A 26,860-nucleotide genomic window follows, 5' to 3' on the forward strand; every position below is an offset into this window, starting at 1 on the left:
CAAACTAAGAAAAGTAGAAAGAGGGCAGGCAGATGGCTCAGCAGTTAAGAGCCCTGGATGCTCTTGCAGGAGTGGGGTTTGGTTCCCAGCACTTACATGGCAGTTAGCAACCCTCTATAATTATAGTTTCAGGGGATCTGATGCCCTCTTCTGACCTCCACGGACATTGCAGGCACATGGTACACACACACACACACACACACACACACACACACACACACACACATATATATGCAAGCAAAACATCCATATAAAATAAGAATAAATAAAATACATTTTTTTAAAGAGGAAGAGAGGTTTCACAAAAAAATTAATGGGAACAAATCTAATGGCTACTGAAACGTAAGCTGACCTGCTCAATACCTTCTCTGCCCAAAATTTCTCTTATAATTTTCTGTTTTGTTTTGTTTTTTGGTTGGTTCACTTGTGTTTCTCTTAATGTTTGTTCTTGATGCAGGCTCTCTTGTAGTCTAAGCTGACCTTGAGCTTGCTATACAGCTGAGGATGACAGTGAAGGCCTAATCGCACTGCTCCACCTCCCAAGGGCTGGGATTACTGAAATTACTTGCATGTGCTACCCTGCCTGGTTCCACACAGCATGAGGTTTGAACTCAAGACCCTGAGCACGCTAGGGAAGCAATCTACAAACTGAGCTATATCTCTAACCCCTCAAAAATTTCTTGAGTATAGAAATTCAATATTATAACTACTTCTCTATCTTAATAGTAACAGCAGCCCAGTACTGGAGAAACACAAATTAACCTAGTCAAATTGGTAATGATAATGATGATTGGTCAACATGAAAGATACTTTTGAATTTTCATTTTTAACCACAAGAGTTTAACACATGCATGAGAGAACACAGCTTTTAAGTTGAGGACCATGTTTAATCTGGGTCTCTGCAATGCAAAAAATCCTCAAATGGCAGGTGTGGAGAGATCTCAGTGGCAACCTGCTGCCACTGTAAATAAGATTTGCCACATGGCCAGTTCTTGGGGAATTGGTCATGCATTCTTCCCAGTGCTTGAGATATTTGTTTCCTTGGCCTGTCTTTCACCAATATCAGCGCCCTAGAGCATGGTCAACTAAGTCCTTGTTTGGGCCTGAAGCCCCAAAGCAATACGATATCTCAGTACGCATGAGATCTTTGTAGATAGAAGACATTAAGTCATAGAAGACAATATCTAACTGGGTGGAAATCTTTCTCTGTATCTGAAAGAAAGGTTTTCATAAACAATGGCTGAAATAGCCATTAAGATCCAAAAAGTATTGTTTTGAAAAGCCTGAGTAAGATTTTAAAAATAAAAAGTAAAAACCACCACAATTGTTTTCTAAAGACATAACCATATTTCATGTTTCTCAAATTACAGAGTCCAGTGGAAACGTTGGCATCGATACCCCACTGCATTTTAAGTATCAAAGTGGAGGTCAAGAAAGGATTTTTAGAGCAATCAGATGTGACAGCATAAACGTGACAAAAATCTCCATATGTCTTCCCTCCTTCAAACTTCCAAACCAACTTTACTTTAAAAACATCTGTGCAGATGGATCAGACACAGAATTGTGGAGCTGAAAGTTTCCCCAGGGACAAGTTCAGGCAGCATCTTGTAGATACGCAAACTGAGGTCCAGTGAAGTCAGAAGACACACTCAAGATTCCCTAGAGAAATGGAAAGACCTTAGATATTCTAAAATGAGATTCTCCCTCAACAAAATACTGCATAAAACAACACCATTAAAGTATATAAATTATAACATGAAAAATCAGAACACAACACACCATAGAGTCAAGAGCTACATACTCAGCCACTACGGACTAGCTTTGAAAGGTCTAACAAGGTATGTGTCATGATTGAAAATACTAATTAGAGTTAAGGTTATGCTGAACAAAAGAACCATTGAAGCAAAGAATGACCAAACCCTGGACTAAATCCCTCTATAACCCACAACCATCAAAAGAATGTATGTTCAGTAAATGAATAATCAACACATCAAGGGCGCAAGGCAAAGTAATTCTCTGTGGCCTGTGCTTTCTATGATCATCAGACAAAACTGCTTAGAGGCAGAGTCCCCTTGAAATGGGTTTTAAACTCTCAGAAACATGGAGCTAAGGAAAATAAGGAGAACATGGGAAGGAGGGAAGATAGTGTGGTGAATCTTGGGTGGTATGCCAAGAAGGGCTCAGTGGAATATTGTGACTCATACACACTATACAAAGGAAGGAACTGGCTGAAGGGGAAACACAATAGCTTAGCGGTGACTTTACATGACATACAAATGAATTACGGCTTTACCTTAGCGGTTACCCAAAGGGTGTGTGTGCCATGGAATCCTAGTGCAAACAGTGTGGCAGTGTGCTCTTTTGTTTGCTTGTTTATTTTTGAAAGGTTTTTGTATTCACACATGTTAATAAATGTTATATGCTATCCTAACACACCAGAGGGCAGCACTATTACTACTGTATCTGTAATTTCCAATATCCAGTAGAAAATACAAACATTCCACTCTAGTTTTACCTGGAATGAGACAAAGAATGATTTTGAGCAATATTTGCATGCTAAGTAACTACAAAACAGACAAGCTTTGAGAGAGACCTTTGCAAGTGGGCAGAGTCAGTGGAATATTTTAGGAAGAAGAATCATTTAATTTGACTTGCAATCAGAAACCTAGAGCACAGTGAAGACTAAAAAGAGAGAGACAAACAAGCCCATGTGGATTGGCTTAATTCCAGATGGGGAAAGGCGATCCAGGAACAGGGTAAATATAATTTAGAGCTGATTAACAATATGGAGGACCTGCTTTAGCTCATGTGCCTTTGATTCTCACTCTTGCAAAGCTACCACCACACTACATTGTAGTGGCCAAGTTCTATCACACAGAAGGAATGAAAAATAACCAAGGAAAAAATAGTCGCATGTTCTTTCTACTTCACGCCAAAAGAAATCTAACCCAAACCAACAGTGAGCACTCACATGGTCAAACAAACGGTCCTATTAAAAGTAATCAAAATACATTCAGAATATTTCACGTGGTACTTTCAGTACGACTACTGAGTTCCAAGAGAAACTTCATGGGCTATATGTTAGCAGGTGTGTAGTTCAAAAACTGCATTTGCAATTGTGAAGATGCAAGCCTCTGAGATGAGAGGTTTGGCCTGCAGTGCATGCAGAAGCACAAAGCAAGACCATGGGGTCATGTTCCCGAATTCCCTAAAAATGGGCACTTGAAACAGAACCACACCTGAAATTTCAGTTTTCTAATAAAAAACTTATATAAACACTATATAAACCTGGAATGATAAAAAGAAACAATTAAGAGCTCGGCTGGGATGAGTGTGTAGGTTCGGGCAGAGCCATGGCCAGCATCGTGGTAGCCATCAGACTGACCATCACCACTGCAGGTTTTGCAGGCCATTCCATCCTGCAAGCCATGAAGCATGTGGAGCCTCAAGTAAAACAAGTGTTCCAAAGTTTTCCAAAATCTGCCTTCAGTGGTGGCTGCTACAGAGGTGGATTTGAACCCCAAATGATGAAACTGGAGGCAGCATTAACACTGGGTGTGAGCCCTACTGCCAGTAAAGGTTAGGTTAGAGATGCTCATTGAGGAATAATGCTCTTAAACCATCCAGACAAAGGAGGATCTCCTTACACAGCAGCCAAAATCAATGAAGCCAAAGATTTACTAGAAGGTCAAGCTAAAAAATGAAGTAACTCTGAATTTCAACTTCCTATTAAGACTGTGTATGAATATCAATTTTTGTAATGAAATGCTTTAGAATGAAAAAAAAAACAATTAAACAGGCTTCCCAAGCCCATATGAAAATAAAATTTTATTTCAAACCCTCCAGAAAAATGGACATGATACAAGACAGTATTATATTTTGATGTTTCCCAGATGACAAGCTGTATTTCATCCAATGGTTACTTCAGATAATCTCAAATATAGGAGAAAACATTATGCAACAATTTTTAGCCAAGATATACCATTAAAAGAAATCTGATTCTTAGAGTTTGTCTATAGCAAAAATACTTTCAGTTCACACAAATGAAATAAAACAAAATATAAGTCTTATTTTGACTTAGTAACCTTTGTTAAGGTGAGTACCTCATTCCAATTCAGGCACTACAATTGATGAATTATTCATCTGACTGCTGATCTATCTTGTGCTCAAAATAAACCATGACAATCTATTTGACCAGTTTGTTGCAAGTTGAGGGGAAAGTCTGTTGGTATCAAATTTATTCATGAAGCAGGTTGACCACGGTCATGTATGTACTGCTATAAATTCTAAGGGTTTTTCTAGAGGATAATTTTGGAATCTTAACACTATCTGGAAAAAAAATCATTTTGTAACTCAGGAAGTTTAACTTTTAAAAATATATTATTTTTATTGATTCATTGAGAATTTCATCCAGTGTATTCTGATCATATTCAGACTCCCTCACTCATCTCCTCTCAGCTCCACCCCCACTTCCACACACACCCCAACTCACTGCATGCCTTCTATTAAGAACCTATCAAGTCTAATTTGTGTTCCCAAACACTCATGGATTTGGGTCCATTCCTTGGAGCCTAGTCAGAAAATTTAGCTTTTAGTTAACATAAGGCAACACTAAAACCTCCAATAGATGACAAAATAGCCGAACTACCTGAGATAATTGTCAGTTACATTTTTGTGGTCAAAAGATACTGAGCTCAATGCTAACACAATGTCGAGGTTGGAAGGGTTGTCTTATAGCACTGAAATGTAACAATCTGCCACCCATCCCCTTTATGGTTAAAACCCAAAACTCCAAACATAAACAGTGAAATTCCAAACCTTGAGAGTTATGATAATGAACTCTGTGGATTGGAACCATTCCAAAAACTACGAGGGTTGTTAAAATTGTGAGTATGCCTTATGAACAGAAACCATACACCCAACTACATTGGATTAGCTATGTAGAATTCAACCATGTTTAAATATCTTTTTGTAATCTCATGATTGTTTCCAGTGCCTTTGTTTAATCATTCTGGTTTCCTTGCAACATCTTTTATTTGCATTTTAATTGATTTTTGTGATTTTTCATACAATGTAGTTTAATGGCATTTGATCCACTCCTTGTCTCTGTACCTCCCCCGCTGTCATCTGCCCAATTTAACCAACTCTCTTTTATATATAATATGGTCTTTAGAGTATGATTTGGGTCCCCAATGTCTTTCAGTGTGATTCCATTCACTGGGCCCTCCAAGAGTCCCAACTCTGTAAGACATTGTCTTTCCCCCTCCCAGCAGCCATCCATCAATCAACAGCAGTAAAGTCTGTTCATTCTATTTTTTAAAAAAATATGACTGAGGCTGGGCATGGTGGTACACACCTTTAATCCCAGCACTCAGGAGGCAGAGGCAAATGGACCTCTGTGAGATTGAGATCAGCCTGGTCTACATAGTGAGTTCCAGACCAGCTGTGGTCTCAGGAAGACCCTGTCTCAAAAAGGCAAAAAATAAGTAAATAAAAATGTGACACGAAACCTCATTATAAACCTATTTGTTTCTATAAAGTAAAAGTTAATATCCAATAATATAGCTGCATTATATCAGCTATATCGATGAGTTAAGTAAATATCTGTTATGAACATATGTGGAAATATATACATACAAGCACATATGCTTCTGTGTGTGTGTACACATGTGTTTTTGTTGCTGATGACTGAACCCAAGAACACGCTGGGCAAATGCTCTATCATTGTGCCATGTCTCTAGCCCAGGAGCTATATAGTAATTTGACAATAGCAACATCGTTTATGTTATCATTAACTGAGTGCAGATGGCAATGGATTACAACCAGTTCTTTACCTCAACTGGAGGTTACTTTTCACACTTTCATTTCAAAGCTGAATAAATCGTAGGATGTTTGGGGCCCGATACCACATAGAAGCAGCAGAGTTCCTTTTGAACTGACTGACTGTGCTCTAAAGATTAGGTTTAGTTTTTCCCCTTTATAGCATTAGGACAAAAAGTGACCAGTTTCCCCAACACACCAGCTTTACATCCAAAAGCATGTTCTCACTTGCAAGGGAAACTGCTAAGGGAATTGCGTGCTTTTCCCAGTTCACTGCCATTGGTGTCCATATTTTTTGGACCTTTTCCTTTTGGAATTAATTTCAGGGTTTAAAACAGCAAATGTCATTCCTTTAAAGATGTATTTATTGACTAGTAAAAAGACAACAATAACCAAGATATATAAATTAATGCATGATTAAGCTTGGGGAAACTACTTGGGGTAAAATACAAAAAGCAGTATAACTAAGAAGACATGATTAATTTTCTTCTGTAGTTCGTACACTCTGAAGGCAATTCCAAAGAGACACTAAGACATTTGAGCAGTGGTAACACTTTTGGAACAAGCATATGTTCTTATCTTGTGACCATTCCAAAGGACAAAAGCCATTTAAAGAATAACATGTGCTTCAGAATCGGTTGCTGTGTGTAATGATCAATGTTTACCACTGGTTGATGCACTAAGAGCCCAACCTAAGCAAACCTAAACCCAACCTAAGCTTCAGTTGATTAAGAGACTAAGAGATGACTGCATTCTTGAAGTACCACACTCCTTCAGAGAGGGTGAGACTACAGTCAGCCATATGGTCACAAGTTCTGTATCCACAGTAAATTAACCCTGGGATAACATTCTTTAAAACATTCTTTATTTTTTTAAAAAAGCAAAAAAACAAAAAAAACAAAAAACGAAAAAAAACAAAACACAAAAAAACCTCACAGTGAGCTGGGTGTGGTGGCCCATACCTTTAATCAGAGCAATCTAGAGGCAGAGGCAGGCCAATTTCTATGAGATTGAGGCCAGCTTGGTCTACATAGTAAGTTCCAGGCCAGCTAGAACTACAGGGAGACCCTGTCTCAAAAAAAAAAAAAAAAATCGCATGGGTGTGCACAACCATAATCCCCTAATCCCCGATACTCCGGAGGCTGAAGCATAAGGATCTCAAGTTCAAGATCTGCCTGAGCTCTATAGTGAATTCAAGGCTATCATGGATTACATAAATTAATCCTGTTCCCCCTCCCAAAAAAAAAATCACAAGAAGGAAGAGAAGCAAGGAAAGGAGTAAGGGAAGGAGGGAAGGACAGGAGAGAGGAAGGGAGGGGAAAGAATAGGAACGGAGGGGAGATAAGGGAATAGAATTTTGCTACATCAAATATACACAAATTTTCTTTCCTAAACATTGTACAAAATACAGTATTTATGAACTATTTACATAGCATTCAGATTTTGTTGCATATTGTAAGTAATGTAGAGATAATCTACAGTACCTGAAGGATATGTGTATACTATTTCCAAATTCTGTGTCATTTTTAGATAAGGAACTCAGCATCCTGGATTTTGTTATCCTCAGGATATCCTAGAACCAATCCCTTAGACAGTTATGGTCTCAATATGAAGCATCCTGACCAGCTCAGGTATTGAGCTCCAGATCCCCAGATAATGATGCTGCTTTTGGAACTAGTAGAGACTTTAGGAGGCTGGGCTTTGTGGGAAGAAGGAGATCACTGGATAGCACCTTTGTAGCCCTTTATCTGGCTCTTGGGTCCTTCCTCTCACTTTGCTTCCTGTCTCTCATGGGGTAAGAATTTCACCTGTCAAGGTATCCTTCTGCCATTGTGTTCTTCCCAAGTACATGTGTCTAGGCAAGCACAGACTGAATGTTCTGAAACTGTGAGCCAAGATAAATATTCTCTTTAAATAATCTCTTTAAGTTATGCCCTCAGGGGCTTTGCAAACTGATGAGAAACATGATGAACAAAGTAAGGAGAGGCACCTGCATTGCATTCAGTCTCATGATTTGACATTTTCTCTGACCTCAATGACTTTTAAAGGTCTGGGACACTCAACTACCTCCCAGCATCTGTCTCATATCATACTTTGGATCTTCAAGAAAATCTGGAGGCACCATTAAATGAGGCTAAAAATGGCCAAGAAGTACATTTTACAAAATATATGAGGAGTGGACAAGTGACAAAAGTTACATTTAGGAAAATATTTAAAATCTTTTTAAAAAATTTACAACTTCAAATTTTAAAAGACCTCCTAGGATGTTATTTCCAGCATAAAAACTTCATATGAAAACAGAATTTTCTTTAGAAATGAAATGGAAACATTGGTAACATATCTAATTTTAAACAGGAGGAAAAAGAGGCAATACTGGCTGGAAGTGTTTCAGCCACATAAAACAAACACTGAGGACATTTTGAAAAGTTAAAGTTCTTTTAAATGACACATCTTTAAGTAGCTTAAAGACATCTGTTGCTAAAGTTCCTGAAAGAATCCTATTTAGAGGCTTTAAGGTGTCTTAAGAAGATCTCTCTTAGTTGCATTTTTTAATGTTCAAACACACACACGCACACACACACACACACACACACACACACACACATACACACAAGTCCTCTCAAGCTTTCTCTTTCCCTAAAAGGGAGACTAAATAAGGAAGACATCTCTCTGACATAATGCAGACTGCAGTCACAGCAGGAGATGAGATTGCTTTTTTCTGATTTTAAGGGAATTTCTACAGTAATTAACTTATTTTCATTAGCTGCTCCTACTACTAGGGACAGTTTCAAGGTGGCTATAAAGAGCTACATCTCATATTTGACATTCTTGTTAATAAGATGCCTCTTTAACACAAAAAAACAAAATAATTTCAAAAGGTTAGGCTTTCCCTCTGGCCATATCCCCATTAGTACATGCTACCACACTTTCAAGATGAGCCAAGAAATAAAATCTGGATCTTCAAATTTTTGAATGAACCAAATAATTCTAAATATATTTTTGCTGGCTGTTGTAATTCATCATAGATGTCTTAAAATATGTCTTAGTTTATACAATTCCCAAAGACATGGCTTTTGTCACATCAGCAGCTGGCATGGTCATTGACTATGAAGGGCTGTAGAGCCATAAGGATTTGCCCAGCAGCAGAGAGGAATTAGTTTCATATGAAACACAAAGTTAGAATCGTAAATGATTAACCTGAAGACCTAGAAATTAGGAATATTCATTAAATCACACTGATATCTATTTTCAAAAATGTAAACAAACCAAATTCTTTTTAGAATTTAAGTATACTCTTTATAAAAGAATGAATATATACACAATAAATTTTAAGAGTAATAAACTGGTCCAACACTGTGAATAATGTCATTAATGTGCTATAAATTATAGAACAACTCTTAAATATGCTGTGGTTTTATTATCATTCAAAACATATTTTCTCATTGGTATCATGGAGGGAGGGGTTATGGCTAAGAAATCATTGCATAGACTGAAAGTATAGTATATTAGAGAAAAAACAGTGAAGAAATAGATTATATCAAATTATACAGTTATTGTACACCAAAGGGGAAAAATATTTGCAGAGTGAAGAGATACAACAGAGTAGGGGCCACTGTTGTGTCTCACACTATTTCTGGAGCGATATGAACAAATATTTACCCTAAACAGGGAACAAATAGACACAGTCAGTATATACCAATGTCCAACTTGGTGAGTCCATGAGTTTAATTGGGGTTCCTTACAGGAGGATGGATGAGGGGTTACTTATAAGATCAGAAATGACTCAAAGACAGCTGCATCACCAAAAGCCCACCCCAGCATGAGTGACAGCTCCCAAAGGCAGGAAACTTGGACACATCACACAGCTTTCAAGCAGCTCAACAGGTTGGAGAGTATCTTTTCCAAACAGCTCTGCTGGTCTCTTCCTCTCTAGGAGATTCTGTTCTCTAAGATTCTTCTAGGCATATCAGCTGGTCTTAGAGGGGCTCTCATCAATCCTTACAATTTATACATTCTTGGGGAGGTAGGGACCTAGTGAACCTGCTCAATTTCAGGGACTTCCTGGAGCTTTTGAGTTGTTTACTTCCTGAGCTTAAGGAGATTCATCTTGATTTGGAGAATCTTGTGTACAAACCAAGTTCTTAATTTACCTACTACTTCTAACTTAGGAGAGGAATAAATGTAGTGATGATCTGAGCAAATTTTTCTGGAAAGGTATCTTAAATAAGTGACTCAAGAATTAAATTGTATTGAAAATGAATGACTGTTTCATTAGTTTTAAGTGAGTTAACCAAAATTAAAGGGATTTAATTAGAGTGTAAGAATGAATATATGGTTCTATGAGAATTTACAGTAAAAGAGAGCACAGAGAACTACATGAACTTAGCATTATTTCTATGCTGGTTCCAGGAGTTGAGAACATGCTGGAAGTTATCCAAATGGAGCAAAGGGTGGTAGGGAGCATGAGCCATTCAGTCATCTGGACTCCTGACCACCCTTGCTCATGAACACAAGGAAAGAGGATCTACCAAATACCACAAAAGATTAAACTAAAGGAGTAGAGAATGTCACCCATGTTCCTAAAGCTCCATCTTGGATGAGAACCAGAAGGAGAGATTGGGTAAATTATCAGGAAGAACAAAAGGAATAAATAGAGGAAATGGGTACACGTTGATAATGGTGTGTTTATCACACTGATTTTTATTTTTTCAGAGGAAATTACAAACTAGGGTCTGGGATTCATCTTGTGTCTTCAGACAAGTGGGATAGCTTAGCTATGCTGAAGGAAGTGAGAGGAGGCAGGTAGAGAACACAGCATCAAGCAGGATTACCCAAGTAAGGATATAAGGGAGGACTCTTAATTTCATTTATCTGACTGCTAGTTTACATTTATTTGAAGCGCTGGGGATTGTCCAGCGCTTGCCTCATACATGCTAGGCAAGTGCTCTAGAAAAAATGAAATAAAGACTCATTCATACTGTCAAAGATTAAATCAGAAATTGTACCAGTTGTTTTTAGTTTCATATATTTTTTGGCTTCGTTCAAATGCAAATGTCCTGTTTTAGGTTCTTAATACAGACAGTCAATCTCTTCAGGCAACTATCTTCAAAACAATACACAAGCTATTCCTTCAGCTATGCTGTACTGTACCCACTGCAGACAATCTTGATATGGGTTACTTCAGGTCTCTGCGGCAGAGGGAAAAAAAGAACAAGTTAAACCAAGTGTTACCTTTTAAATCATCCACAGGAAGTGGCAGAGAGACTCCAGTCACCACCATTCCTTAGCAGAAGTGGTATGACAACCCACAGTAATGAAATGGATTTGGAAAACCCTCCCTAAAGAAGGGAAAGCAAACATCTGTGAACATCTGTACAATCTTCAACATTATAAATTCTCATAAAGAAACTTCCTTTCTTATCTAAGTGAGCACTATTTATGAGAATTTGTAGCTTAAATTTGTATGTAAATTATTCTACGACTAATGGTGAAAGATAGAACGAAAAGAGACCTGAAAGAGTGTTTCCTAATACTCCGCAGCTTCAGAAACTGTAGCTATTCCAGCTTGGAATGGGTAACTCCTTGAACAGTGAGAGAAGGTTCTCAATAGCAGATCAAGATACAACTCATGACTGGGACAGGAAATGCTTCAAAATTAAAAGAAGTCTAGCTAGGCATGGTGGCTTACACCTGTAATCTCAACACTTGGAAGGTGGAGGCCAGAGGATCTAGAGTTTAAATTCAGCCTCAATTGCACAGTGTGTTCAAGATGGGACTGGCTACGTGAAAGCTGGAGAGAGAGAGAGAGAGAGAGAGAGAGAGAGAGAGAGAGGAAAGAAAGAGAATGAGAGAATGAGAAAATAAAGAGGGAGGGAGGGGAAGGAAGGAACAAATGAACAAACGAATGAATAGAGGTCTAGATTTATTTAAAAGTTACTATATTACACCTGAAGTTCTACCAAGCGGACCATGAACTTAGTTTACAGGAAGTATCTCACTGCATATTGAGACAAGCACACATTTTTAACAATCCAGTTTGTTTGCCACAAGCAGAAGTCAAGTTAAGTGATGTACAATGACCATTAAATTAACAATGGACTTGCTTGCTTTCTATAATATAATGGAAAGCTGAAGAGGTAAGTTGGATTACTGCACATCTTTAGGAAATCTTTGAACAAATTTGACAGGGGCTGATTTCCTCTTAGTTCTCCTCAGCAAGTTCTAGCATAGCGGCCCTCTGCACTGAACCTGGGTTTGCTTCAGTGACTGGAATGGTAACTGTCCCATTGTTTGCAAATAAATAAAAAATCAAGAAAATTAAGGAGTAAAGGGGGCGGGGGGAGAAATTTACAAAGTGCATGGGAGTAAGAAAATCAAAATCCTTCTTGGGGAGCTTGGCCCACTGTGGATATTCTTGTTGGTGGAAGTGAGGCTCATTTCTCCAGGAGTTAGGGCAGGGAAAAAAATCAAGGAGATAATGATTCTCTATAAAGAGCAGTAAAACTGGCATGGTGGTGCTGAATTGACTACCATGAATTTTTCACAGACATTTAATTTACAAAAGCAATTCTGCCAAATGTAAACTATATAGAAATATCTGAAGTCAAGTGTATAATTTTCCCTTCTACAACTAATATCTCCTTCATAAAATAAGCACCATTAACAATGTATCTTCAATACTAACTTTGCTTATAAATGTGTGCAGATATAGTCTATGATTTTTTTATATGGAGACAGTATTATCTATCATCTGTTGTCTTCATTTAATAATACACCAGGGGGCTGGAGAGATGGCACAGTGGTTAAGAGCACTGACTGCTCTTGCAGAGGACCAGGTTCAGTATCTACAAGGCAGCTAACAACTATCTGTAACTCCAGTTCTAGGGGGATCTGAAGCCCTCTTCTGACCTCCGTGGGCACTTACACACATGCAGGCAATACACTCATATACATAAAATAAAATTTAAAGATAAAATATTTTTTAAATAATTAGTAATACACCAGGAACATTTTCTCCAAGATAGTACAGACAGACCTACTTTAACTGTGTTACAGAAGTTCAGGGTATGGGCATAAGCATTAGACCATCCTTCTCCCTGAGGGTCATCAGAGTCCTTTCTAGATGTTTCCCATTTTAGTTAAAGTCATCAGAAACATCTTGGTATAGGTGTCCATGTATCTATGTCCACATTTCCTAAAACCCTTGCATTTTTTTCTTTGGATAACTCTCTATGAATGATAAAAGGTATGAATACCCACATTTTAATCACTAAAGCATTGCTTAGCCACGGTTTCCAAGAGCTATGCATTCCTTCTCACCATCATGGTGTCCACACAAAAACACAACTTTCACCTCAAAGGACACAAAACATAGTTTATTCTGGAGCCAAATATGAGTGAACATGACCTGTAACAGATTCAGATTATCTCAAATTTCAACTTCCAATGTGATAAGGGTTCATGAAGTCTTTGAAGCACAGTAAAAGAAAATAAAAAATGAAGATACTTTTAAATTGGTAAAATTATCAGGCAGCTGCGTTGAAGAAAAGCAAGGAAATTTCTGAGCTACAGCTTCATGGGAAGGAAGGAAGAACACAGTGATATAAAGAGGGAAAGAAATAACAGAATAATAGAAAGGGAAGGACTAAACAGGGTAGGGATGGGAGAGCAAGATAGAGGGCAAGCATGGGAAGGGATAACTAATACTCAAGACCTTTTGAAAAAGTCATTTGGAAACCTACTACTAATGTTCCTGGTGTATTACTAATTATTTAAAGAATATTTTATCTTATAGTTAAAAAGTTTAAACAGAGTTACCCTATAACAGGGAAACAAAGCCCTAACGTACATCACAGACCAGCAAATAAAATGCCCAATGCCAGGAATAGACTCCCTGACCTGGAAGCATATAGACCGTACTATGAATGCTATTGGAAGAAAAGAGTAGCCATCAATCTTACCCAGTTGTTAACCTTGCAAGCTACAATAACATCTGATCTGGCAAGATATACCCACTGGTACAATAGTGGTATAAATGTGATGGGAATGATCCACCATCAGGTTAAATCCATTCTGATGGATTTAAGGCCTGCTTCACAAGAGGGAGCCCATACTTGGCACTGATATCAGTGCCTAGAACCTGTTACCAGACAGGTCTCAAGCTGTAGCAATGAACCTGCTACTCTTATTCTACTAAATGAACATACTATTAAACTGACTCTTAATGACTCATTGGTAGACCCATAGGTTAATGCATCTCTCAACTCTCACCAGAGAAGGTTCTTAGGGCAGCAGATGTCAATTATCACAAAGACCCTGTGTCCCAAGGAGCCTGGTTCCTCTCTGAGGGGCGGGGCCTGCTGCAGAGAATTGACTGCAGAGAGTTAGCAGTGGAGGGAGGGGGTTTTGGTGCCTCTTGGAATAGAAGGAGTGTGGCACGGAAAAAATGGCCCCTGTGTCTTGACCCTTGTGTATGCAAGAGGCTGCATTTACCAACTGGGGGAGAGACTGCTGGTGAGAACTTGGGCTCAGTATGCATAGGTGAAAGCTAATGGAGACTGTGGGCAGGGAGCGGAAGTGATCTGGAATGGCGAGCAGCTGAGCCACAAAGTGGAATGGGGCTCCAGATGTTCACCTTTTGTGGAACACTGGGTGTTCTCCTTTGTAAGTTACTCTATTCCCCCTATCCAGGATACAAACTAAGAAAAACTCAGATAAAGATGTGCTATGTGGTTTGTCTAATAGCGCCAGGAGCAAGGGGCCCAAAAAGAGCTCAGACGACAAACTGGCATAGTTGGAGAGATGATGGCGCTAGGAATGAATGACAAACCACAGGAGTTTGGAAAAAGCTAGAGAGCTAATGGCAGCGCTGATGTGCATCTTACAATAGATTATAAAATATGTAACTAAAAAAGAGCCAGCCATGCAGAAGTGTGGACCACAGCTTTGTTGCAAATATGGGGAAACAGCCCAAGTGCAGACCTATGAAGATTTTTTTTAAAGGTACAGAAAGGCTAGGAAAACTTTTACAAGCCTGGGACAGGAGCAAAGAACCCAGAGAGGGGGTGTGGCCACTTTGCATAGTAAAAGATTTGCCCAAGGCAGGGGAAGCTGAAAAGGGAGATTCAGTTGCAGAACTTGGAAGAGAGGGATAAAAAAAAGGGACATTTTAACTTGGGTAGAGTCCCAGGGCTCAGCTAAAGCTGCCCTTCAAATTTAACCATTAATACAAAAAGGAAAAAAAGCTAACAGTATTTTAGCTAGGAAATACTCCACACTGGAACTGTTAAAACTAGGAAAAACTTACAAGCAAGCAATCAAAGAGTCTCTTGCCACATGGCTTATGAGGGTGTGGGACATGGGAGCAAATAGCGTCAGTCTAAGTCTTTTAGAAGTTTCACAACTGAGTTATATAACCATCCAGCCATCTTTATGATATAGGCTGTTCAACCTAGGTCAATGCAAGGGTGAGCAGTCCTGAATGGGATGGCTGGTGTAAGGCCTTAAAAATACATGGTCGTCACCAAGGGAAACTAACATGATTAGCAGGGGCTGGAGGACTATAAAAGAGGGACAGGCATTACTGAGAGAACTAGGTATGAGAAAAGCAATATATGATGTCCAGTTCACTGGGCCAGATGAGACTGTGTTCACCAGAGATATAAAGGAAAGCTTAATTCAACTGGGACCTGAGAATGGTATGGCCTTCACAGTATGGAGCTTTAATGGTTTTGCTAAGCCCTTTAATGGGACAGGTTCTTTGTAAAGTGAGAGAGCCATTATCAGATCTAAGTGACTCTGACCAACATGTAAAACCTGTCTGTAGAATAACAGAACACTCTACAAGAGATATAAAAAAGACCAGACAGAGGAAATGGTCCGTTTTGGTTACTTGAAGACAAATGTGGCAAGACTTACATCAAGCCCAAATTCCCAAAGAAAAAATTGATAGAAAACCAAATTTGGTACTAAGGAGTTTCTGGAAGTCTTTAAAACCAGAACAATGGTTTACAAAAGGCATTCAAAGAATAAAAACTGTCCCAAGGATGGTTAAGAATCCCCAAAGATTAAATAAGATGCGTTTCTCTTCTGATAAAGGCCCTACTAGGGGTGGAGGCAGTTTTTCCCACCAAGGCATCCCCCAGCAACCAGGTGGGGTCAATGGAGAGATGACAGATAAGGCTACAGTCAGGAGGCAGACCCAGGGCCTGCCTGACCCAGGGAACCAACAGGTGCAGTGGGACAGGAGAAACCCCCTGCCTCCTTAGCCTAGTAAAGGGTCAGGCAAATGGAGCCAACACCTGTAAGTATATCAAGAATAAAAGAATACAAAAAGACCCCATGTAAAATCCCCCAAGTATGAAATGACTCCAAAGGAACAACTAAAGATGGTAAAGAACTAACCAAATTAATGCCTCATACCCATGCTATGGTACCTAACAAGGATCTATGGAAAAAAACAGTTAATACGAATGGACAAAACCTTTCAGTGCTGTGTGAGACCTTGTCTATGATTGATTTAATACATGATGTTAGCCCTCCTTCGAGTATTTTACAGATGTGAAACCCATTTGAAGGATACCTGAAGAAGCAAAGGCCAGCTACAGCTGTAAGATTCTTGGGAATTTTTTGGTTGGATAAGGTAAAAACAGAGGCTCCCAAACTATAGAACTGTTTAGAAAATCTACAGTACCAGGGGTGGGTTGCCTCCCCTCCCCAGCCCCATGACCTGTGTGAGCTCAAGCCAGAAAGAAACCCAGCATGGAGGGGAGAGGTGAGCAAGAAGCCCCAGTTCTAGCTGAGGAACAATTACCAATTGATAACTTCTGGGAGAAGGAGTCAGTTTTCTTTGAGAGTGTGATGCTGGGTAGGCTGCCCAGGTTATATAGGGGATGGGCCCACAGCCAAGAACATTTGGAGAACACAAATTTGACTCCATAGGCCTTTAAAAAAATAAAAACACGAGGATGCCAATTCAGGGAGCAGGATGGGAGGGTAGATATGGAGAGGGGTCTTATCTGATTGAAAACAGTGTATAAAAATTTCAGTCATTAAAACGATTAAAAAATAAATACTTCACAACTAAAAAAATACATTGGTGGAAACATCAGGGTAGGTGGTTTATAAAAAACCTAGGAAATCTCAGCTATTAGCTTTAAAACCTGTTATGAGTATTCTTAGCCTTTTGGTTGGTGGAAACTAGGGGTCAGTACATTCCAAAGGATTTCCCTGATACAAAGTTGTTAAGTCATACTGAGGAGGGTAATAAATAGCTGTTAAGTACATTAAATAAAAATGGCCTGAGATAATTTGGCTCTGGAGTTGCAACATTCCAACCTCTCCACATCATTAAAGTTGTAATCAGTCAATCAGCCTTTGTGGCTGCACCTTCTTTCCAGGAATTGTTGCTCATAATGGTATAAGAGTTGTTCTTTTCTGACATTTTCACAGACTCTTACTGTATTTTTAGTTTAAACAAATGTGACAGATAAACCTTTCATTTTATTGTTTTCCTAATTATCTAGGAGGATGTGTTCCTCTTTATTTGCATTTTTCCATCTGAAATTGCACATTTGTATCTTTTTCTCTGGTTGTTTTGACCCTGTGTCTTTGGATTGTCATTATCTCTTCCAGGTCCCATCCTTTGCCATTTGACCTTTCAGGAGTGACTCGGCCAGAATGCTCCTACTAGTTTAAGTGGAAAAGAAATTTATGAGACCCCAAAAATTCCAAGGAGTTTATCTCTGCGACTGCAAAACAAGGACAGCATGTTTCTTAAATGCCCCCTCAATGCACTGGATTGCCTTTCTGCTCCCTCCCACCCTTCAATAGCTGTGCTTTCTCTGACTCCCACAGCTGAATGTTTCCCTGCCACTCAGCATAACTGAAGGCACCAGGTGGCTTTATATGTGTGAATGGAAAAGTTCCCAGAAAACTGCGTCTTGGACTGAATTTCCTGCAAAGCTGACCAACTGATTAGTGCTCCTTGGGAGATTGTGGAGGGTCTGGAAAGTTGAAGGTTCAGAGCCCAATTATCACTTACATCAGGCTACCCCTAAATAGCCATTCCTTGCCCATCTCTGTTTCTGACCTAACACCCCATGACTAAGATAAAAAAAAAAAAAAAAAAAACCTATCGGAATGTATTAACTTAGCAGACCCCCAGATCCCACCAGTCAAAAAGCTAAGAATGTTATCAGATAGCATCTGAGACCTACAGTAGAAACCCCTCAGTTTGCTATAACCTTCCTGCTGAATGTATCCTCCAATGTGTTTGAAAAGTGTCTTGATTTATGACTTTTCTTTGTTCAGTTACTATAAAAGCCCCATAAAACTGCTTCCACCCTGGAACATGGAATTGGGGGTAACCTGAATCTGTGTTCTTGGGCCATGGTCACTCATATTTGGCTCCAGAATAAACTATCTCTTATCCCCTTTGACGTGGGAGTTATACTTTTGCATCAACAGTTTAGTAGCATTCTTTTCTGAATGACAGCTTAGAATAGAAGCACAGTGATGGTGAGACTAAAGTCACAGCTTCAGGGCAGACTGAGGAAATTGATTTCTGTGTTTGTTTGTTCCTAGGAAAGTAGGACTTACAAAGTGGAGAATTTTCCAAGCACAGGAATGAATTCAAAGTTACTAGCTAGTCAGCAGACATGTGAAATATCTATTACATGAAAACTTTGTCTCACATTTATCTTTAAGTTTCATGAAATCAAGTAAGTTTGCAAGTTTTGTGTGGGCTTGTGTTTGTGTGTTTGTGTGTGTGTGTGTGTGTGTGTGTGTGTGTGTAAAATTTGTTTGAGACAGTGTCTCCCTATAGCCCCAAGCTGGCCTGCAACTCACTATGTAGACAAGGCTGGCCTCCACCTAACAGAGATCTGTCTGCCTCAGCCTCCCAAGTGGTAGGAAGGTATAAGCTACCACGTATGGTGTAATTTTTCTTTATCTTTCTATGGATTGGGTCATGATGTTAAAAAATATTCGCCATGTGACAACGACATAATATTCTCCTGTAGTGTCTGACAAGACTGCTAAATTATCCTTTATCAATCAGTTTTTCATTCCTCTGTAATCTGTTGTCGTATAATGGAAACAGGAATCAATTTTTAATATCTTCAAAGGTCCAGTTAATTTTCTCAGTACATTAATGGAATAATATGTAATTTATTTGCCAACTTATAACATCATTTTAAACTATGTGTTAAATGATCTCTACTTGTTCTAATAAGATTCTGTGGTTTTTGCAAGTCAGTACTATACTGTTTGGTTCCAAGTAGTTTTATGTTTGATTTTAATTTCTAGCAAGGCAAACTATCTTGTTATTACTATACTTTATCATTTTCTCAGCAATTTTCATTTTATGAATATTTTCTAAAGTTGTTCAGATGGTAAGGATGGTGGCTAATGGAGGGCAATGGAGGATGACTATGATGAAAATACATTATAGATATGTTTGAAAGAGTAAAAAACATGCTTTATAATAATTGTATATAGTCTAAAAAAGAAAAACATCAAATTGTGATAGGACCTGCACACATCTTACATGCTAAATTTAAAGAACAGTGACATCTCGATATTAGGAATCATTCCCATGAACACAGTCTGTTCCTACAATGATTTGGGTTACATTTTATATTTATTAATATAATTTGAAGGTTTTCATCATGTGGTGCCTCCATTATAACCACATTCCTAGGGAATTAATGGGATGTTTTCCACACATGATAATGAATAAAATCTTCACCTTCCTATTTGACCCTATTTTCCTAGCTGCATTTGTTTCTACAATATATAAACTGTACAATCTATTTTGTGAGCAATTTACAGAGTGTTGAATATTGATAATTTATATATAAAACTACTTTGACAGAAGATATCATTTTCTAATAAAAAGTGATTATATTCCATTAAATGCATTTTTAGGGCTGAAGAGACAGCTCAGCAATTAAGAGCACCTGGGTGCCCACATAGCAGCTAACAACTGTCTGTAACTCCAGTTTCAGGGTATCCAACATCCTCTTCTGATTTCTGTAGGCATTTCATGATATGGTTGCACTTGTATACATGCAAGCAATACAAAAATAATAAATAAAATATTTTTTAAAAGTTAAAAATAAGGCCTACTATCTCCCATCCAGCAGCAATCGGTCTCCAGTAGTTCCCAGATCAGGGCCGATCCACCTCCCATTTCCCTCGCTCCATTCTGGGCCCTTGTCTGATTGAGCTGGCATGGTTCCTGTGCTTGATGCCACCATGGTCACAAGTTCACATGTGCAAGCTTCCAGTAACATGAAATCTTCTGCTTCTCTGTTTATGGACCAATCTTGTCTCTTACAATCTTTCTGCCCCCTCTTCCACAATGGTCCCTGAGCCCTGAGTGGGAGGTATGAAATGTATGAAAGCTTAATAATTTTTTTTTAAATTAAAAATAATTCTGAGATGACTTCAAAGATAATCAAGACTAAAGTGCCAGGACACAACCATTCAGAGTTCTGGTGGGCAAAGCACACAGTCATAAGACAAGCACTCCAGCCTGAAGCACCTTTACCTAGAAGCCTGGCTTCTGGAAAGTCAGGCAGCAAGATTACTGCAAGTTCAAGGCCAGCCTGTGGTATATGAAAAGATCAAAACTGGACTGGATTTCATAGTCTCTCTCACACATATGTCCCCCCAAAAATCTCAACATTAATGAAAACAACAACAACAAAGAACAGTCCAGGTCACAGTACTACTGGCTGAGATGTCAAATGATCAGAGCTTGGTGAAGGCTTCATAAGATGCTGGACTCTGTGAGTCCTTTATCTTCTCAGGGTGCAATTTCCCCAAAGTGAGTGGGTTAGTCTAATGAGCACTTCAGTTGTGCTCAGTTTTCATGTTCCAAGAATATGAGTTGCAAAAGGGGAAATCTATTGCCCAAGACCGTGGGAAAAGGACAACATGTCTGAACTCATAGAAACAAGACTATTTTAGGTACACGGTAACCATAATTGCAGGCATGCTGATTAAGCATAGTTTGCTTATAAGAACATTTGACTATTGTCTGGGTCTTGGCTGATTGCAACACCACATACATGAAGTGATGATTAATTTAATCAAAAGCTATATTTCTCAATCAACTGTCTTGTGACAAAAAGAAGTACATAGCCTTTTTCTCCACATTCTCACTAGTTACCACAGGATGTGTTGGACCAGAGTGACTACAATGACAAAATGTCATTGATAGGGTTACACTAACAAGTGTTTCTGGAACCAGGTATTCCACAGCTGCCAAGGCAGATTAGCACATTCCAGTGGGTAGCAATATCCACTTGAACCACAGTCATTCTGAGAAATTTCTAGCATGTATAGAGATAGTATAAAAGGTAAAAATGAGCTTACAAAAATTTGAACATGGAGTTTACATTCTAGAGATTTATAAACACAGAACCCACATGTGTATTCTGAATAAAGTAAGACTGATGGCAGAATTCTATTACATGATGTTTTTAATCTAAAGTGAAATTTTAGACTCACCAGTCGAAAATTTATCCAACACGCTCAGAGAAAACCACGAAAAATGTTGGATGATATCTCCCATAGCTCAGTGTTTCAAGGAGCCAAACCAGGCGCCTGTTTTCCTAATCAGGAAGTTACTGTGTTTCAGAGAGTAGAACATTAGGGAGTAGTTAGAGGTTTTGAATCCTCTAAATAACCTTGAATCTTTCAGAAATTATATTCAAGATGAAAATAAGCCATAAGAAATAGACATCAAGAATATTAAAATAGAGAGATTGCTTCCGAATATGCATCACACATTCAAACTCTAATGACAGTCCATGCCCAGCAGTAGGCAGGTTGCTAAAAATTATTTTGTATTGTACTTTATTTTCTAATAAATTTTCTTGGCAGAATTAAGAAACACATCATTCTCTCTTATCCTCATCTTTACACAACTTGGTGCCCAAGCTACCTTCTCAGTGATGTAAATGAGCTAATTAAAGACCCTACCATTTCCACATCAAGGTAAGAATTTTTGGAGTGCCAATTTCATCTGGCCTGATTTGGACCCAGGAAGTTACACACTCCTGCCTTATATAGGAAAACTGAACAAACCCTTCTCTGAGAAATGATTGGTTCCACTGGCCATGGGAGGTTAAGCAAGTTTAGTTAAGTCTAATTAGTGCACTGTTTGGTTTATTTGACTCAAGTAAAGTTAAACAGGCATTTGCATGACCATCAACCTTATTTCTGTGTGTTGACAGGTTCATTGCTGATAAATTATGTTTATTAGTTCTCTGAGTTGAGTCAAAGTCATTAACATTTTCAGTAAATGGACAGGTTTCCATAAATAAATACCACTCCACAGAGAAGTGAAGTCAGTTTGGACAGGCACAGTTGGAAGAAACTGGAATCCCTTCATTGCCACTGGCTTTTGAGCAGAGCAGGTGATAGCAATGATAGGATCCTTGTAGAGCAGCGATGGCAAGTGTGGTTTTCATAGCTTTCTGTTTTTCTACTGAATATAACACTTTTAAGTAGCTGAAATTGACTTTACACCTTTTAACTGGTCAATGGCTTTTGTATTTCTTACTTCTGCTCCTAAAATATATAAGTACATGCATGTACACATGTGTAGCACTAATTGGACTAAGTAAGTTATGAAGAAAGAGAAGACGAAGTTGTGAAGGCCAGGGCTGGATATGAGGAGGCCCAGAGAAGTTAAAGGGGATAGGGAGGGATGGATATGATCAAAATGTTTCATGTATAGAATTTTCAAAGAATTGATAAAATTAACTGTTAAAAGAAATTAGGTAGTTTTAACACTTGTACAACATGGTTTAAAGACAAATACAAGTGGTTCATGTTGATACTCTTCCCACTAGAAAGGCAATTCTTAGCATGGAAATCAGGCCCATAAATAAGTTCTTTGACAGAACAAACTAAACACCAGTCACCAGCAATTCCAGGTATACCCAAAACAAAATCTACAGTGTTTCTTTCCTAGTTCTGATACATATCCAGAGCTTTTAAAGTAAAAATCTGAAGCCCAAACTCTCCAAACCCTCAGTTCTTGAACACGTAGAGATACCACAAGTAAGCATTCCACACAGTTAGGTCACGACCATAGTACAGACACACTAAAAATACTGTCTAAATTACCTTCAATGTATCTGTATAGGTGTATGTAAAACAAATGAATTTTTTGCTTATACTTAAGTACCCATAATATCCCCAAGACACCTCATCAGGTACATGCAAGTGTTCTCAAATATGAATATATGTATATATAAAATCGAAAACTCTTTCAGACCCAGGCTTTTGACAAGCTGTAATACAAATCTCCAAATGCAAAGTGAAAAAACTTATCAAACCACAGGACATGACGAAAGATCAGTGGCTGGAGCAAAATCGTCTATACTCTAAGAAGCAGGACAGAAAAGGGGAGAACAGGAGCTCTAAAGGGTATAATGAAGATTTTGCAGTGGGGCCACACATCTACATTACTAGAGAGCTTCGGATCAGAGGGTCACAACTCCTGATCCTTCCAGACAAGCACTGCTTCAGAGAGCGTTCTGATATTTCAGTATAGACAAAAACCTCAAGACTACCACCTCCATCACTACTTACCAACCCATGTAGCATCAGAGCAATGCAGGTGCTATTTCTTCCCTAGTCAGAGAAACATCAGAAGGGAATGAAGGAGATAGAAAAGCAACTAGAGTGTCTTGGCATCAACTAAGTATCAGAGCAATGCAGGTGCTATTTCTTCCCTAGTCAGAGAAACATCAGAAGGGAATGAAGGAGAAGATAGAAAAGCAACTAGAGTGTCTTGGCATCAACTAAGTATCCTCTGAGCAATTGTTTTTTTTAGATAAAGGCAGACATGCAGTGCCATTTATGCACACTGTTACAGTCAGGAAAAACAGGGAACAACAGCATAATTACAAGTGACCGATGGGGAAAGACACTCAGCTAGGGTACTGGTAGACTTGTGAGAGCCAAGTTTGTAAGACTGGATCATATCATTAACAGAGGAGTCAGCTTGATGCAGACCCTAAAGCTATCAGGTACCAGAAAATGCTGCAGGTTCACCCTAAGTATAATTCCCAGAAACCATAAAAATACAATCACCAGGTAGAAAGGTGATCATAACCAATTTAATGTTGTGGTCAAATATTTTGCTTTTGCTTTATGGTAGTGAAACTCAAAGTAAAATACATATGTCTAGATGTACAGGAGTGATGATCTCTCTCTCTCTCTCTTTCTCTCTCTCTCTCTCTTTCTCTCTCTCACACACACATACGCACACACACACACAAACTTATGTTTATTTGAAACCATGACCACTATCAACTAAGAAAACATAAATGATCACCTGCCTTAAGCTTCCCAGAGCCCTCCTGTAATCTACCTTCCCAGAGCCCTCCTGTAATCTACCTTCCCAGAGCCCTCCTGTAATCTAGCTTCCCAGAGCCCTCCTGTAATCTAGTTTCCCAGAGCCCTCCTGTAATCTACCTTCCCAGAGCCCTCCTGTAATCCACCTTCCCAGAGCCCTCCTGTAATCTAGCTTCCCAGAGCCCTCCTGTAATCTAGCTCCCCAGAGCCCTCCTGTCATCTCTTTTCCCCTACCTTTCCATTTCTCCAGGCAGTCACTGATCAGTTCATGTAAGATTGCTTTGCTTTCTCTAGAATTTATAAAGTGGAATTATACAGTGCATATACCTTTGCCTGGTGTTCCTTTCAACATGATTATGTTGATATCGCTTCACGGTGAAAAGTGCACCAATTCTTTCTTGCTGATCACTAATTAGGATAACTAAATAGCATGCCCTGGCAAGGTGATTTCAAAAATCATTTCTTCATGGAATTATTGATTAACATTTAGACTGTTTGCTATCGATAAAATAAAACTTCTAAGTTTCCCTAAATTCAACTTAAAAGGCTGCTGGGTGGAAGGAGGAAGAGAAAAGTGAAGTTAGTCAACAACTATAAGCCAATCAGCAAAAGACTGCACTATATTCCTGAATGTATATAGGTTTGTTTTCTTGTTTACATATTTTTACTGAAAATTATATTTATGTAGTATAGTTCAATGATATAATCTTGTCTTAAAACTTCTGGTTACCAAAATGCAGGTACCAACACCCCTGTTTATGCATAACCTTTTCAGACAACTAACCCCAGATAACACAGCAGTAATCCTTCTTTGTAGGGACTCCTGTCTATTCCGAATTTCACTCAGTTTGTGCTATACTGACTCATATCTACATGCAATGTAGTTAAATGGAAACATTATGGTATCCTTCCTCAAATTTTTATCATAAAAATGCAGCTGGCTCTTAGGCCCAGTGGACATATTTCAAACTGCATTTAGCATCGCTGCTGGTCTGTTTCTTACTGACATCTGTAAGGGCTCCATAACTCCTCTTATTTCAACAAGCCCAACATTTCAAGAGATTTGATTCCAACCATCATATGTTATCACACACATTTCTGTGGAGGTCTTTGTGTGGACACATGCTTTCATTTACTGTGAATAAGGATAGAAGAATGGGGTTTGGGAAACTATCCTTTTCAGTATGTATAGTTTTCTGTGTGTCACTGAGGGTTCGAGGTGCTCCCCAACCTCACTGACACTTCACTTCACACATTCACCTATTAAAAACCTTTTAAATGTTAGCCATCCTGACAGGTCTGTAGTAATGTCTCATTTTTATTTAACTGACAGTTCTCTATCGACTGCTCCCTTAAACATGTTGGGTATTTCTTCATGAGCCTACTTGCCATTTGTATCTGTTTTTTGTTTTTTGTTTTTTTTTAGAATAAGTAGATTTAATAAATGTTTATAGCATATTTCATCCAACAGCTGTGGAATATACATTCTTTTCAGCAGTCCAGGTAACTTTTTCTAAAATAAATCACATTTTTTTTATTCTTATTCTTTTATGAAGTTAGTTAAAAATTAATGAACAAGAAATTAAAGAGACTGCGCTGCAATTAAGTTAGAATATTCTAACTGAAAAACAATTACTGTGAAACTATTTACATTCTCATAGAATTATAAACATTTCTCAAGGAATACTTTACAGCACAACTTTTTCCATACTCTACCATCCCTGTCACTGTCCACTGTGTTGTCAGCACCCTCATCATCCAGATCCTAGGATTAGACTCTGATAAATAAGTATGCAAACAGACATAACTTCATTTGTATCTGTTTTTAAGAAAATGTTCAGTAAAATGATTGCTCATTCTTTACGGGATAGTTGTTCTTTGTATTTTTAAGTTTAATAAGAGTTTATTCTAGATATAAGTGACTGGCAAAGTTTTCCAAATATTTTCTCCAAGCCTGTAGGATCCCTGACTTTTAAATGTAATAATGTCCTTCTTTTATTAAAATTTTACTGGGATGTGTTCTTTATACATAGTGATGGGTTTTGTGATGGGATTTATAAAGACATTTTCATGTAAGTGCATCATGTACTTTGTATTCATATGCACACTGTCCTCCTTTCTCTCCAAAAACCTCTTCCTGATATTTCCTCTCCACCAAAACATTCTTGCTTCTGCTTTTATGTCACATCTAAAGTATGTATGTCCCTATATGTATATATGTACATATATGTGATTTCATGCATTCGTATAAAATCTAGGATTTACCAATTGGGGAAAACATGCAGTTTGCTTGATATGATAATCTGTAATGTTTTTCTACAAATGAGATTATTTTGTTACTTTTTATGGTGGAATAAAACTCCAGTATCTTTATACGTTCCACAGTTTCTTTATTCATGTATTGACACACACCTTAGTTAATTCCTTAACTTGAGTACTTTGAATAATTGTAAACACAGCTACATCTCTGGGACATGATGACCTTGAGCCCTTTAGGTGTATAGCCAGGAAAAGCTGTGCTACATGGTTATTCTATTTTTATTGTTGTGAGGAACCTCCATACTGATTTCAGCAGTTGCTGGACTAATTCACATTCCCATCAGCAATGTATAGGAAACTCTCCTCAACTCACACGAATACACATACATATATGACAGGA

General features: G+C 38.4%; 1 protein-coding gene and 1 pseudogene across 2 annotated transcripts in view; one reads left to right on the plus strand and one right to left on the minus strand.

Moving 5' to 3' along the window:
- Fbxl7 (F-box and leucine rich repeat protein 7) overlaps positions 1-26,860 on the minus strand; it is a 394,119-nt gene that overhangs the window by 224,014 nt on the left and 143,245 nt on the right. The window lies entirely within an intron of this gene.
- Positions 3,354-3,716, plus strand: LOC103724641 (annotated as a pseudogene).

This window comes from Nannospalax galili, unplaced genomic scaffold (assembly GCF_000622305.1).
Source record: "Nannospalax galili isolate Female #2095 unplaced genomic scaffold, S.galili_v1.0 scaffold207, whole genome shotgun sequence".
In the NCBI taxonomy this organism is placed as follows: domain Eukaryota; kingdom Metazoa; phylum Chordata; class Mammalia; order Rodentia; family Spalacidae; genus Nannospalax; species Nannospalax galili.